Source organism: Oryctolagus cuniculus, chromosome 16 (genome assembly GCF_964237555.1).
Source record: "Oryctolagus cuniculus chromosome 16, mOryCun1.1, whole genome shotgun sequence".
Lineage (NCBI taxonomy): Eukaryota > Metazoa > Chordata > Mammalia > Lagomorpha > Leporidae > Oryctolagus > Oryctolagus cuniculus.
In genome coordinates, this window is record NC_091447.1 from 10,558,803 (window position 1) to 10,572,807 (window position 14,005).

The window sequence follows — 14,005 nt, forward strand, 5'->3', positions numbered from 1 at the left end:
TCCCTTTCTGTATTCATTTCCCTTGGGGAAGTACTGTTTTTATGTTTTTTTCCAAATGTTTTGCTATGCATTTGCAAATATACAAATTCTGATTTCTCTGTTTTTGTGTATGTGCACATATCAATCATAGCAAAACTCTTCATGGAGTTCATGCAAAATGTGTATTTTGAAAAACTATTCATGAACTTCAAAATTTTCTGCACAGAATTAAATTTTGAATTCAATTTTCCATGAGGTTTTTGAAATACCCTTACATATGTATACTTTCTTTGAAGATGCTTTGGTTTTAAAAGCTCAACGAAGCCTCAAGGGCATCCCTAAATGTTAAAAGCTATAAATGTTCTCAGAGTATTTTATCACTTGCTTATCACTTGCATACAGCTACACAGTGTAGCTGTAATATGATTAACCTTTTTCCTAATGTTGGATATTTAGTCTGTACTTTTTCCTCTATTACTTAAAAAAAAAAAGCCCCAGTGAATATTGTATACCAATTAATCAGCAAATGCTTGTAACTATGTGACTATTGCATTCAAAAAGTGCTCCGAATATTGGGGTAAATGCTGAATTCTCATGTTGAAAGATTTTTACTTTTAACCCTACCAAAGAATATGGGATCACTAATGTATTTGAAATAATTTAAATGCTTATTGGCTCTGTTATTATGTCTGTAGCATCCTTGAGAAAACTCAAATCTAGATTTGAGTCAGTGCTATGAAAATAAAAATGAGTTTAAAATGATTTATGATGAAGTATATTGACACCTAAAACAAACTGGATGTGAAGAAATGCTTCTCACTGTTCCTTTAATATCATTCCTGTCTTTCACAGAAAGGTTTCGAATGTTCCTTGCCAAAATTGAGGTCCTTTTTTTTATTTCAGAGGTAAAAATAAGGACTGATAATATTGTGCTGCTTATAAAAGAGAAGATATTAAGGTGTGGGTAATTTAACCATCATCGTGGAAGCATCTGTCTTATTCATGCTGTGGGGAGAACAGAAATGCAGCTAAGAATGTCCATCACTTCTTAAATTCCTGTGTATCCTAGAAGTTGAAACACATGAAAGTAAACATCACAGTAATAATCTCAGCTATACACATTTAAATGCTAAAGTTGAGATTCTTTTCACGAATATTAGAAATAAGTGCAATTGCAGCTCTCACCAACTCTGCTTTGCTCTGTAGATGGAGTAGTGTAGCCAGAACTTCATGATTAGCCATCAGATACACCTCAACAGGTTGATGTAAATGTTATGAAATCCCCAAATTTGATTGTTTAAAAACTGCCCTGTCTTCTGTTATGTGCATGTTCTTATTGGACTGAGTATTAGGAAGGACATAGCCAGCATGGGGCAAAGAGGAGCAGCTAAACACAGACAGCCCTGGAGCCCTCTGCAGATGTCACAGGCAGAATGGTTGGAGGAGAGGTGGTCATTTGATGTGGCAAATCTCTGCCTAGGACAGTCGTGTCCCATATCAGAGTGCCTCGGTTTCAGTTGTGGCTCTATTACAGATTCCAGCTTCCTGCTACTGCTCATCTTGACAGGCAACAGGTGATGACTCGAGTAATGGGGTTCCTGCTACCCACATAGGAAACCCAGACTGAGTTGGTTCCTGAGTGCAGCCTGGGTCATCCCTAGCTATTGTAGCATGTTGGGAATAGACCAATGGATAGGAGATCTGTCTCCTTGCTTTTCAAATAAAATGAAAATAAATAAGTAATTAAAAAAAAGTATTGTTGAAGGAGTTGGGGATGTTTAGCCTATAAAGAAGAGACCAGCATCACTTATAATATCTTTCAAGAACTCTCATATGGGAAAAAAAGTCAAATCTATTCTGTGTAGCCATGTAAAGCAAAACCAAGGGAGCCAGTGCTGTGGCATAGTGGGTAAAGCTGCTGCCTGTAGCGCTGGTTCAAGTCACGGCTGTTCCACTTGCAATCCAGCTCCCTGCTAATGCACCTAGGAAAGCAGTGGAAAATGGCCCCAGTGCTTGGGCTCCTGCACCTGTGTGGGAGACCTGGGAGAAGCTCCTAGCTCGGCCCAGCTGTGGCCATTGTGGCCATTTGGGGAGTAAACCAGCAGATGGAAGATTCTCTCTCTCTCTCTCTCTGTAACTCTGCCTTTAAAATAAAATAAATAAATCTTAGGGGGAAAAAAGCAAAACTAAGGCCAACAAATAGATATTAAAAGGGAAACAGTTTACTTTTAGCTGGATTTTCATAGGTATTTTCTGCTTATGCAAATAATGACTATTTATTGTACCAGAATGAAAGTGTTAGAATGAAAATATCACCTTTGATCTCAACACCAAGAACTAGAGCATTTGGCTTATCTTCTTTCTGTAGTTTATATGTGTACAGATGTATTCAAATTAGTTGAATATTCATTTAGTGACTCATAACAGTAGTTAATCTGGGTGAGGAAGAAGGAATGATTGTAACCTAATTATTTCATGGTAAATGGAATATATGCAGTTTGCTTCCATTCAAATTTTCCTCCTTCCTAGCAGCACATTTTTTTAACTGACTCATTTGTCACTTTCCAGATATATTGATTTCTGGATACAATTAGACTCTATTAGGAAATATATTGCAAAAATGGTACAAACTGATTTGCAAAACTTTTTTGGAGGGATAAGAACAGAATTGGATCAACTTGCTGCAAGTGACATTGGAAAAATGATTCGGATGATAAAACTCCTACAGTTGTGTTATTCTGTTAGAAATTGTGTTGTTGATAGCTCAGTAAGATAAACCCTACAAGACTTGTAGCATGGAATTTGCTTTAAAAATTGAGAGGAAAGAGTGGGCAAAGAGAATGCTTTGTATGTCAGGGCAGTAAAGAAAGCTCTTGGGAAAATTGATAAAGCCCTAGATTTCTTTTGGCAAAACTAAAGACTGTATTATGAAGACTTTACCTTATTTCCTTATTTATTTTTTGGCTTATATTAAGTCTGGACACGTGCATATTGTAAGACCCATCATATACTGAAAAGTGTTCACCTAAAATACATATACAGCCCCAAAATGGAAACAACCCAATGTGCCTCAAAATTAGGATGGATTAACACATTATTATGTATTCATAAATGGAATGTCACATAGCAACAAAAAGGAACAAGCTACTGTTACATAGAAAAACACAATGCAACATTGAATGAAAGATACCGGACCCAAGAGTACATGTTGTGTGATGCCATTTTACCAAGTTAAGAAGCAGGCTACACTGGTGTGTGGCATCAGGCCCCTACCAGTCCTTGGGTTACTTTGAAGAAACGATTGAGAAATTTTGAGGATAGCTGCTGTGGAGCTGAGAGTGTCCAGTTCTATGGTTATGGATTCAAGTCCAGTGCTTCCTGATGTCTCTCTCACCTTTGCTGTTGGTTTACAGACAGAAGTTTGGGTGCATTAATAGTGATGGGAGCCTTTGGGTTTTGGCAGTTAGTAGACAAGCTAGCTCCAAAAATGTCTATATGTCAAAATGGCACAAATATTTGTACAATCTTGTACACTTCCTTTTTAGTCTGTGGCATCCCTTCACAGCACTGGGTGTAGGCTAAACTCAGTAATCTTCCCAGGGGGATGCAAGTGTTTTGTGATTCCATCCTTGTTGGCTGTTGTTCTTCCTTTAAGTGTGAGTGAATACGTTTGATTAAGGCAGTAAGAAGCAAATGCTTTCTTATCTCAAGAGGGCTTCTCTTTTGTCTTATTGCACCAAGTGGCACTTTCAGTATTTCTTCATATTTACATCCCAAGTGATATTTTAATAGCACAGTTTTTTATTCCACGTTTCTTTGTGGTTTTAGGAGGAGATGACGCTCCAGAGACTATATTCTCATTGGCCAGTTGGTTAATCAGGAGGAAGCAGACTTGGGGTGGAGGTCTCTCATGTTGACTTTCTGAGTGCTGAGCAGCAAGTCAAAGTGAAGGAAAAAATGTCAAAGAGGAGGGAAGCTCGCCGGCATTAGATAGCACAAGAGTTTCTCTATGGTGATCTGCCTTTTTCAAAAAGCCCACGGAAAATGCTTATCATGAGAAAACTGCATAGATTTCAGGTTTCTTTTTAGACCAAATTGCATTTTTTTCTTTTAGTTCCATTTCCATGAACTTCCAAAGCCCTCAAGGGGAGAGAAAGAGTAGTCAGATGAGTTATAGTATCCATCTGTGACAAAGACTTGCACATACATCATACTGTGTAAGACTGTGGCACTCAGGACAACTCAAGAAACTGTTACCCTTGCTTGTCAAAGCAAGCTGGCCCTTACTGTGACGCAAAAAGTTAGAAAGTACTCATGGAATCAATTTATGTCTTCCAACTGGAATCTTCCTTAAAGACTTCTCTAAATCACACAGTGAGGGTGAACATTGCTTTTTATACGTCTGTGTTTTAAAAAGATCAGAATGTGCGGTATATCGTTTTACTTTGCTTAATACGGTCATCACCTGCATCTTTGATATTATCCTAGGTTATTTCTAGTAATAGTAGCCTCTATTACTAGGTGTGATGATGATAAATACACAAAAATCAGTATGGCTGAAAAGAGGGCTGTGTGTTCAGTCTGGGGCTAAAATCCTTGCAGCTAAGCCGATCAAGAGCATAGCCTAAAGGGCTAGTGCATCCCCATGAAGGCCTAACACATAAATAAATAGGCAAATATTTCTCTCCTTGCATGGCTAATACATAATATTGCTAGCAGCTGCCTGGGGTCCTAGGTTCAGAAAGGGGCTGAGGTTTGGAGGAAAGGAATGGGCAAGTACTTGTGTGGGGGTGCCAAACTAGTGGCTAGGAGGTTGTGGTGGCACAAGTGCCACCTGTTTGCTAGTCCTGGTCTCACAGTTTTTCTCAATTACTATTTAGCTAGTTTCACTGTCACTCTGCGGGGTCCTAGGTTGTTTCATGTTTTACATTCTCTAATTTGTCTCTAGCTATTACATTAATGCCGATCATTTTTGTACAGATTATTACTTACCAGTCAATGTCAGTTACTACGTGTGGCTATCTGGGACTAAAAGTCAACATTTGTGGATGAGATCTATTTCAGGCAATAGACTCGCCCAGACAATCTACAGATGACTCTCAGGGGCCCATTTAGACTTTCCTGCAAACAAAAGGGAAGGGATTCATATGTTTCGAATAAATGGGGAGATGGTTCCTTTTCTGTCCAGTTGCAGAAATACTTGTTTAGCATATACCAAGATATTCTCAGAATTAGATTATGCATTGAAATCCTCATAATCTAATATGAAAATAGACAAATTATTCAGAAAGTATAATTGCCTAAATTAATAATTATAGAATTTGTAACAGTTTCTGAAGTGTTAATTATGGAATTTTGAAAGCCATTTTAGACATCACAAAAAAGATCTAGGATTTGTCTGATACATTTATTAATTTTACAGCAATACTGGAGATTTACAAAATTAGTTACTTTTAACTTTTGAGCTAAAAATCTTTGAATTAATAACTTGATGAATTGCTATTTTTCTCAGTAATATAATTAATCTTCTAATTTTAAGTAGATCACTCCAATTTGGAGATTAAAACTGTAGGAAATTTTATAATAGCAATGTTTTATATTTGAACAACGCTTTGCACTTTGCAAACTGTTAAGTTTTCCAGTACTTTACTTGGTAATATAAATAGGTCAAGTTAGCCTCCATTTTCCATGTAAAGCTACTGTGACTCAGAAAGTTTAAATCAGTTACTAAAGTTTGCAAAGCCAAAAGAGTTGGCAGTCAATTCCAAGTGTTTTGGTTTTTGCTTCCAAATCCTTTCTTTATGTTACATTAAGTCCAACTGAATGCATTCTTGAAAACAGCTTAAAAATGTAAATCATGGGGCCAGTGCTGTGGCTTAGCGGGTAAAGCCACTGCCTGCAGTGCTGGCATCCCATATGGGTGCCGGTTCGGGTCCCGGCTGCTCCACTTCCGGTCCAGCTCTCTGCTATGGTCTGGGAAAGCAGTAGAAGATGGCCCGAGTCTTTGGGCCCCTGCACCAGTGTAGGAGACCCAGAAGAAGCTCCTGGTTCCTGGTTTCGGATCGTCCCAGCTCTGGCTGCTGCGGCCACCTGGGGAGTGAACCAGTGGATGGGAATCTCTCTCTTCCTGCCGCTTTGTAACTCTGCCTTTCAAATAAATAAAATAAATCTTTTAAAAATGTAAATCATAATAAGGAAAAATGAAATTTTAGTCTTTTACTTTCCTAAACACCCACTAAAGTAAGAACTTAGAAAAAGCAGGAAACCTGCTTTATTAAATTAAATTGAACAAAATCATCTTCTCTCTTATTATGCAGCTGTTATTTTCAGCATGTATCCTAAAGGAAAAAAACCAGCATTTGATAATTAAGTTATTACACAAGTTTTATTTAACAATTCTTTTTTCCCATTACTGGTTTAAATATAATCTTTTTTTTTTTTTTGAAACTGGGTAAAGTAGAACATCATAAATTAATTTTCTTTCTGGAGATTGTTTCTTGCTGAGAAAAAAATAATCAAAATGAAAGTTTTGTTTGGCTTAAAAATGGAGGAAGATGGTATCAAAATTTATTTTCTCTACTGGTGTCTAATTCCTTGCCTCTGAGATCATAGATCATACATGACACAGCTGTCTGTTGTCTGAGTTTGCTTTCCTGTTTCTTTCTTTCTTTCTTTTCTGTTTGTGTTTTTTTTTTTTTCTTTACATGTTCATTTGCTTCAATCAAAACCCAGTATCTTTGGACAATAAAATGGAGTTAGAGACATAGAAATTAAATGTAGTAAAAAGTGCAGAACTTCTTTGGTTTGTTCTGAGAAACTAGATATTCAGTAGCTCAAGTATAATCAAGTAAATAAAAAAAGAAATATAATTACTCTTTCTTCACTTTGCATTCTAGGTGATATTGAAAGTAACTTTTAAAACACTGTCTAACTCTATGAATTCTTTATGACTTGAACTAGTCATATTTATAACTAAATTTGATACCGTTGGTCTCTTTTTCCATTTTTATGAAATTTTAGCCAGAACACTGATTAAAAGCATTTAAATGAAGTGGAATAAAAGGAGTTTGGTATTGGTGTTTATCTCTTTTCTTCCAAACTCAGAAAGAAAAATTCTTGCAATGAGAATGTTCCAGACAGATCTGTGTTTTTGTAATAATCAGAATTTTAAAGTATATCATAAATAAATGTTTCTATTTAGTGTTTTTCCCAAAAGATGGATCAGGCACAAAAATCTGTTGCACACCCATAAGATAGTGCAAGAGGAGTGGGCTGGGTCGGGTTGTAGCCAACCGTCTAATTACTCCAATAGATTCACATCATAAGTCGGGTCACAAATTATGTTTCTAAACTTAGACAATGCATCTCCACCATAAATTATTGAAAAGCACTCTGTGGTACTCCACTCTCCATTTCCCGCAAATTAGATTACTGAGAGCTATAAAGCGTCTTTAGAAAGTGTTTTCTTAGCTGTTTTAAAACTTTCCTTTATCATCAGTTAGTGCCAAATTTGAAAGCATCAGCTGTAATCAGAAAACACTCAAACCAAAGGGAAAAGAAACAAGGAAATTATTTCTAAAAGACATAGACAGATTTTTTTAACCTGCTGTGAAGACTTATTAATGAAGTATTTGTGGGTTTTTATATCTCAACTTTACCTGGTCTGTAGAAATGTGATAACATGCCACATAAATATTGTCCCCACAATTCATTTCCACATTAATATCAGTTGTTCCTGAAATAATCATAGTTGACTAAGTTTTGTTGATAATTTCATTTTGCCATGAATTACCCACTTGTATAACTAGCGCATGTTTAGTTTTTGAGATTTTATATATACATATCACTCATAAGACTCATGAACTTGATAAAAAGTTGATGGAACATACCAGAAAATAAGGTTGTAGATAATAAACACTGCACTAACTTAAGAAGGTTTGACTACTCCACTTGGCTTAAGATATCCTCTATAACATCTACCTTGGCTCTATTAAGTGGGTGAACAATAGCTCTTGTATACTTACTATTTGTGAAGTCAACAGCTATGCCCCAACCCAGCCCATTTCTCTTGCACTGTCTTCTGGGCATTCATCAGATTTTGTTCTTGGCTCTGTCTTTGGGGAAAACATTAAATAAAGTGATCAACCAGCTTATGATTAGCAAGACATTTTTGAAAATTGTTTAGATTCTAAATCAAATATATACAATGTACTATTGAGGACTCCCTGATTCCAAGTTAAAAAATGTCCAACTCAAACTGATTAAAGTTAAAAGGGCATATAAATCCAGGCCCTACAGGTTCAGATCGCTGCGTTCAGAAACTGCTAACAATTGTGCCATCTTTAGTTTTTACTACCTACTGTGTTCAAACTCAAGTTTTATAGTAAGCTGTCAGTACAGCTGAAGTACCTGCATGTTCTGAGACCTTCCACTGGTAGGAAATGTACAATTCCCTTTCCCAGGATTCCTTGCAGACACTTGCTGAGTCTCAGAGTCTCTGTTTAGCTCGTGAGTCCATTTTTCAACTCAACCTTCTTCTGATGAATAAGAAGAGAAAACCTTTTTTTTTTTTTTGAGAAAACCTTTTTAACAGCACCCACATGATATGTATGAAGTTTGCTTCCATTTTTCATACAGCATTTTGAGCAGATCCAGGTTCTGCATCAGTTTGTGATTCTTTAATTTAGGGTTAAATCAAAGAGTTGTTAATTAAAAGGAAGAGTGCTTTTACTGAATATAGGAGTAAAGAAATAAAACTTGTGAGATGTTATGAAGGTATTTGCTTTTTAGAGTTTAACATTTTTAAATTGCAAACTATGATTTTTCAAAGGAATGAATACATCATTCTGAGAGTTTTATTGTTTCTTTCTGATTAGTTACCATCGTGTCTGTGTCGTTAACCTGTCCTATTTGCAGATTGTTTGTTTTCTGCATATGGGCTTTGATAGTCTTATAATTATGCTATAAAAATCTGCTCTAATTAACTTTGTTTTATATCAACTGAACTTGACATCCATATTGGGGGAATTGGTGAGGTTTTTTTAATTTTTCTAATTAGTAAAATTCAGTAGAGTTTAATCTGTTGATTGGTCAAAAGTATTGTTAAATGGGCTTGACTATATTTACAAACAGTTTTTCAGGTTCTGAGTATTTTTACATTGGTTCTTCTTTACCCCTGGATACATCTTATCTTGCGAGGGAGAAGTTAGAGCCATGCCATTGGCAGATACTGTGCAGGTGTAGCTTAACATGGGACACACGTATATGCAAATACACCTGCTGATAGTGAGGAACAAGATACCTGTGCTTTTACAATGCCCACTTTTAGACTGTGTATGGGCATGCCTGCCTCAATGGGGGTTCATTTCTATGAAAATGTTAGGGCTGTCTTGCATTTGTTTTGTGATATTTGCTGCCTCACCATTAAAGATGAGATACCGAGGTGGTGACCACTCCTGGGCATTTTGCCTCCATGGAAGTGTTGTGCCAATGTGCTGGGAATTACAATGTGGGCGTTGACCACAACTCTTGGGAAAACATGATCAAAAGAATACATGGCAATGAAAACCTCAACTAGGCAGAGTTATTTCAAATGAGCAAGAGGTGAGTGCTCTCAGGCTTGTTAACTTAGATGAGTATATATGAAATGTGGCTAATGTTTCTGAATAAAAAATAGTAGGTACTTTGAAATGTCCCCTAATTATGTGGCCTCCAACCTATACCAGTGAGTATGGAATTTGGATTCATTTGTGCTAAAACCAGTGCCAAATAATGCACTAGTGTTTTTAATATCTTTGTGGTTTGTTTCAAAGAAACTAAGATTTACTGTGCTTTTGAAGTCTGCATACCCACTCATGGAGACTGGACTTACTGAGAAGTTCATAGCCAATGCTACTGTGGTTTAGCTATTGAAGTTCATCTTGTACTGCTGTCTTCTACAAGTATACATTGATAAAAAAAAAAAACTTTGTGTTGTTTATCTGACCAAGACCTTGACTCCACCCAAAGCAGACTGAAGGTGGTGGCCCCTGCTTGTGTCTCCTACATCCAGGGAGGGCCTTTCTCCCTGAACATGACCTGGGCACCTTAGCAGACCACACGTGGACCCCAAGTCTCAGGAAGATTCAGAACTCACCTTGTTTCTTTGGCTTTGAGTTGAGCGTGAGTGGGCAACTTGCTTTCCTAGGCTGTTTGTCAGAACTGTGGTGAACACCAGCTTTGGCCAAGACATGCTTGACCCAGTTTTGCCATGGGCAACTGAGCAAGGTTCCGAGGGTGGCAGGTTGCAGCTGGTGTGATGAAAGGAAGCAGAAGGGCCAGCTGGGCAAACCCAGATTGGGTAGGTGTGTCTTTCAGTCTTTTTTGCCTCTCCCTATTCTTTTTTAACCTCTTACCTTGGGCCTTCCTCTCCTTAGCCCCAGGTGCCTGAAACATGTTACTTCCTAGTAAGTTTTAACAGGTAAGTCAGATGGAGGCTAAAATATTAAGAATTAGCTCTTCTACTCTTTCCAGAAAATTTGATTTATCAAAGATACTATAGTGGGGAAAGAATTGGATAGGAAAGCATAAAATTACATTAAGGATAGTGAAAGGAACTTTCTATGAAAATGATGAGTAAATAAATCAAATAACATTTTAGTAGTATGTATGCCCAATTGGATTATTTTTCCAGACTGTCTTTAGAGAAGGCCATTTTTTAAAAAAGATAATACAAGCTTCATTTTTCTGACTGTTTGACTAACGGTACCATAGAAAATTGCCTTAGCCTTTAATTTTTGCTCATTGCCAGTGAACTAGCCTGCCTAAGGTGATGATGTGATTTTCATGGTATTCAAATTACAAATTAACGTTTGCGGGTATAGATTTGGGGGATTGTGCTGAAGCCTGGTAGAATCCTCTGAGGATGGTGTGTCTCCTTGGGCTACATCATGTCACTTCCTTATTAAGTGAAAGGAAATTGCCTTTGGGCTTCTACACATCACATCTGCCAGTCCTCGTTTTTAAGAAAGACATTCAGGGGCCGGCACTGTGGCATAGCGGGTTAGGCTGCTGCCTGTGACACTGGCATCCCATGTGGGCACTGGTTCTAAGACCCAGCTGCTCCACTTCCGATCCTGCTCCCTGCTAATGGCCTGGGAAAGCAGCAGAGGATGGTGCAAGTACTTGGGCCCCTGCACCTATGTGGGGGACCTGGACAAAGCTCCTGGCTTCTGGCTTCAATCTGACCCAGCCTAGGCCATTGTGCCATTTAGGGAGTGAACCAGTGGCTGGAAGATTTTTCTCTCTTTCTCTCTCCTTTGAGACTCCAGCTTTCAAATAAATAAAAGATAAATCTTAGGGATGGGGGTAGAAAGGAAAGACATTCAGCTATCCTATTCAATCTTCAAACTCCTAGCTTTATCTGTATCAAAATATTTCAGATATTCAGTTTGCACACTATTTATGGATGAAGTTAATCTGATTGCAAAAACCAGTGGTATGTTTCCTTCTAGTAATTGCAGTTTAGGAGAAAAATGTGTAATTCTAGGCTACAACCATATTGATGATAAATTCTTGTATAACTTGTGTCTGTTTTTAGCCATTATGGAATTATAAGAAGGAAGCAAAGCTTTTGACAGGGTTAAAGTTGGTTTCAGGGGAGGATAAACAGTAGTTTGTTCAATAACATAGAATTTTGTGGAATTCTGATATATAACAATTAGATTTGGGGGACAAAATTCACAGATTTCTCTATTTTATGATTTTTCAAGTTTATTATGTGATATAAAGAGTATGTTTTCTGGAACCCTTATAGAAAATATTTGGAGGGAAAGACTGATGTATTTCCCTGTAATGAACATTGAAGAGAGAAATTATAAAATAATCGAATGCTCTACTGTGACTAACATTTGCAACTCAACCTGTTTAATGGACTATGGAAAATAAACAGTGATTCCTAGAGAAGAGTGAAAGAGCCAAGAAGAGAAAATTAAATTAGTGGCTCTGTTTCTGTGGGGAAACCAATTAACTGTGGAAAAGAATAACAAAAGTCAATCAAATAAAGTCTACCAAAAAGTCTTTGTGTGTGTGTGTATATGTTTCCATCAGATATACATGGAATTTGCAGTCAGAAAACAATTGGAACCCAAAGTATTTTGTTAAGTGCTGGAAACTGGTACCAAATTGGTTAGTTGAATGCAAGGTATCTTTCTGTCTTTCATAGATTGAGCCTGTTGTAAAATTATAAAATTCATGACAGTCAAAACTCTGTTGTGCAGTGCTAAAAGAAGGTATTTGATCATTTTTTAAAAATGTTTTTATTTGAGAGGGAGAGAGATAGAAGAGCCAGTGAGATCCCTCCCTTCTTCTGACTCACTCCCCAGATTTATGCACAGTGAGGACTGGGCCAAAAGCTTGGAGCCAGGAATTCAATCTACATGTCCCATCCAGATGGGAAGGAACCCAATCACTTGAGCCATTGCTCATGCCTCCCAGGGTGTGCATTAGCCAGAAACGAGTCAAGGCTGGGCTGGGGAGGAGGGCTCAAGATTGTAGCTCAGTGGGTTAAGCCACCATCTGTGACATCCCGTGAGCTCCAATTTTGAGTCCTGAGTTCCAGTTGCTCCATTTCCAACCCAGCTTCCTACCAACATGCATGGGGAGGCAGCAGCAGCAGATGGCCCAACTACTTGGGCCGTGCCATGAACGTTGGATACCTAAATGGAGTTCCAGGCTCCTGACTTTAGCCTGGCTTGGCCTGGTTGTTGAGGCCTTTCTAGGGGTGAACCAGCAGAGGGAAGATCTCCATCTCTCTCTGTTTCTCTTTCTTTGTAATTCTACCTTTCAAATTAATAAATAATCTTAAAAAAGAAAAACAGAACTGAGCTGGACAGCTGGGCATCCAGCAAACTCAGGCCCTTTATTGTAGGGTGCGGGCATTCTAAAAATCATTTTAATCCATGGCTACATGCCTGCCACACCAGATTGTCTTAATTTTAGATTAAATTAAAGGGATTAAAAAAGAGAAATTTTAATGAAAATGTCTCTTCTAAAATTTAAGTAATTTAAAAGATTTTGTCTGTAATTTTTTTAAAGATTTATTTACTTGAAAGAGTTACACAGAGAAAGAAGAAGAGGCTGGGGGGGAGGGTCTTCCATCTGCTGGTTCACTCCCCAGATGGCCGCAATGGCTGGAGATGTGCTGACCTGAAGCCAGGAGCCAGGAGCTTCTTCTGGGTCTCCCCAGTAGAAGTCCCAAGGACTTGGGCCATATTCTACTGCTTTCCCAGGCCATAGCAGAGAGCTGGATCGGAAGTAGAGCAGCTGGGACTTGAACCAGCGCCCATATGGGATGCTGGCACTGCCAGGTGGCGACTTTACCCGCTGTGCCACAGCGCTGGCCCCTGTTTATAATTTTTTAAGAGACAAAAATTTCAAAAGGGTTTAGTTAAATGTAGCATTTCAGAGCTGGCACTGTGGTATAGTAGACTAAGCCTCTGCCTGCAGCGCCAGCATCCCATATGGGTGCCAGTTAGAATCCCAGCTGCTTCTCTTCCGATACAACTCTCTGCTTAGGGACTGGGAAAGCACTAGAAGATGGCCCAAGTGCTTGGGCCTGTGCACCAGTGTGGGAGACCCAGAAAAAGCTCCTGGCTTCGGATGGGCCTAGCTCTGGTTGTTGCAGCCATTTGGGGAGTAAACCAGCAGATGAAAGACCTCTCTCCCTGTCTCTCTGTACCTCTGCCTCTCAAATATTTTAAAATGTAGTATTTCTTAAAATGTTTATAAATTTAAAATCTACTAGGATGCTATTTAGCAGTTTTATGCTATCTGCTGATAACAAGAGTCTTATTAAATTGGTGTGAGACAAAGCAACCATCTTGGGATATGAGGCAGGCCAGTGGGGCTTGGAGTCTGTGGACCCCTTGTGACATAGGTAGAATATCCTTCACAAGCAAGCTGTCAGCTGTGGCTGGAAAGCCTGTCTCCAGACCAACTGGCATCTCCTCCACTAATAGCTTCTTGTGCTGCATGTGTGACCTTGTGG

The 14,005-nt window shown here is 38.3% G+C and overlaps 1 protein-coding gene across 16 annotated transcripts in view; it reads left to right on the top strand.

Moving 5' to 3' along the window:
• The window catches only part of HDAC9 (histone deacetylase 9), a 1,002,499-nt gene that overhangs the window by 404,379 nt on the left and 584,115 nt on the right, over window positions 1-14,005 (top strand). The window lies entirely within an intron of this gene.